At 33.3% G+C, this 2,500-nt stretch overlaps 1 protein-coding gene and 1 long non-coding RNA gene across 4 annotated transcripts in view; one reads left to right on the top strand and one right to left on the bottom strand.

Annotated features, from left to right (window-relative positions):
* Positions 1-981, top strand: part of LOC138035601 (uncharacterized) — a 1,416-nt gene extending 435 nt beyond the window's left edge. The window contains exon 2 of the long non-coding RNA XR_011129619.1: positions 448-981. This is a non-coding gene — a long non-coding RNA (uncharacterized lncRNA). The remainder of the gene's footprint in view (positions 1-447) is intronic.
* LOC138035605 (nucleotide-binding oligomerization domain-containing protein 2-like) overlaps positions 1-2,500 on the bottom strand; it is a 35,191-nt gene that overhangs the window by 14,907 nt on the left and 17,784 nt on the right. The gene's annotated exons all lie outside the window — the stretch shown is intronic.

Below are 2,500 nucleotides of genomic sequence, written 5' to 3'. Positions count from 1 at the left end.
TGATTCGATCAGATGTGAATTTGATTTTGAGTGTGACTGTGTCATTGGGAACGTAACCCTAACATCAAATATTTTAAATAGCTGCTTTTCAGGTTATTATATTCTCTTTCTTGTTAATATATCTTTAAGTTATTATACTTCTTAGCAGTCACAACCCCGGGGTCACAACTCACCGATCCATGTCGACGTCAATTTCATTATTTTGTTCGTTAAAATAGTTACCAAGTTATGGATTTGCAATTAATTTGTGTTTAAGGCACGTTTTTGACCCTGCCACAATCCATGTTTTAGTTAAAACAATGTTTGGAAGAACTGAAGTGTGGGTACATTACTAGAGCTATATATAGATATCTATAGATTCAGATTCGTGACTCTTTGCGTGTAACAAATCATTTTTTTATGAGACTATTGTTTTGTGGAAGCATTAATGATGTAATTTGGTTTTAGGGGACTGTCATGTGTTGTCGGATCAAGTTAATCTGTTTTGAGTCATGTGATGGTTGACAGTGGATAGTTGTTCCTGAAATGAAGAATTACATTATTACCATGGACGTTTTTGGTTACACCCCACACGTTGTTCTTTTCTTAGATGACAAAATTTATTAATATATTACGTGATTTGGAGCTGCACCTAGAAACAGTGACAATCCCATGCATAAGGTCTCATTGGGTTTGATAGCAGTAAAATATTTTAGAAAAAAGTTTAAAGCTTTTATCATAACTTCTCGTCTTGGGTCCTGCTGGACTTCAAATAATTTTATGACTTATAAAGGACTTGTCAATCAACCTGTTATAATATTTACAATATGATCTTTGGATAGTAATTAATTTCTACTTCATATCGTATGTCTCTTACATAGTTAATTTTAAGTTTTTATTTCCTGTAGTGCATCTTGATTATAATTAGCACACAACCCCACAAGCATGTATTATTTCTTTAATATTGGTTGTGTTTAAATAAAGGATATTGTTGTCCTGTCAGCCTCAGTTGTATTTGCATTAGATTGTGAATGTTATGTTTAAAGGCAAACCATTAAAAAGTGTACACAATTTAAAGGAGCCCAGGAAAAATATTCAAACTATTCATGGATTTGAAGTTCTGGAAGCAGGCAAACCTTGAAGAGTTCATGTGACCATATTTGGAATACACAGCATTTCTGTTTGGGACTGTTCAAGTCCACAAGATTCCTTTTCTTTACATTGAGAAGTACTGTAAGAGCTGTCAGGTTACTCAGATGGAAATTTGACAGACCTCAGCTGTGCAGCTCATTAGTGCTATTATTACTTTGATTTTCTTATTCTTTAGTTGAACCAAATAACCTCCACCATTACTATAACTGCTCAAAAGTATCAAAGTTGAAGCTGGTGGCTCAAGGAGTAAACTGTGCAAAAAAGTTAGGTTAAAAAGACTATAATGGTATTTAAATATTATTTTAGAACAATGTTGCTTTTATCATTAAATCAATGGAAACCCAAACATAAGGATGCAATTTGCTCAGGAGGGGTCTTCCCTATGAAAATGACAGGGTACTTGGAAATTTTTTTAAAACAACCCTTGAAGGTAACAGAGTCTTGTTTAGTGGACGTAGCCGAACGAAATCTTAACCCCTACAAAGGAACCAGTTCTAAAGTGACAAATGACTGGCATTTTATAATTCAGAAGTAAAAGTTATTTGCTGGCGTACCAAATTCTGCTATGTACAGTTCCAGATATTGATCATAGCATTGCAAGCACTACAAATCCACAAATTTTGCCCCAAAAAGGTACAACAAAAACTCCTGTCATTTTTGTAAGGGAGTCCCCTTGGGGCAGTTTGTTTACTTCACCAGTGACTGACTTACTGTATTCAACTTAATTTATTCATCCTTGGGAATGGTAGGAAAGATTAGTATTATTAAAAGCAATCACTAAAAATTCAGCACACTTGTTATATCTAAAATATTATTATTAGTTAAAGTATTTTGTCCATATGGAAAGGTAACAGGAATTATTTCTGTAAAGTCATATCCAGAAAAATGCATTGTGGGATTATGCCCCTTTCAAATGTAGGTTAGTATGCTCTTGTTCAACATGCTTGAAGAATTATTACTACAGAAATATGAAGTTATGAGTTTTTTTAAAAGTTAAATCTGATGGAAGGGCGGATTAAAAATTTATTGGAGCAGCTGAGATGCTACCCAAGTCCACAAAGAGAGGTTCAATAATTTATTGTACTGGAAGTATTTATTAGGCCAAGTTGCAATTTCTGAAAAGTTTTGTAGGATGGTACTGAATCCGCTTCAACAAGTTTTCTTATCTTTCAAGATACATTATTTGATATCCTCCTTTTATATCCTCCTGCTGTTTTTTTATCTTCCAGCAATTAAAAATAATAATTCCTTTTTATTGCTGGAAGATAAAATCAATAATTATTCTTGGTTGATTGTCCTTGTTGTTGTCACATTAACCCACTACAATGTGATGAAAGTGTGTTACTAGCTGTAGTAATTTTTTTTACAG

This window comes from Montipora capricornis, unplaced genomic scaffold (assembly GCF_036669925.1).
Source record: "Montipora capricornis isolate CH-2021 unplaced genomic scaffold, ASM3666992v2 scaffold_429, whole genome shotgun sequence".
NCBI lineage: Eukaryota > Metazoa > Cnidaria > Anthozoa > Scleractinia > Acroporidae > Montipora > Montipora capricornis.
The sequence above is the reverse complement of the archived record's forward strand: the minus strand, read 5'-3'. Positions and strand labels throughout refer to the sequence as shown.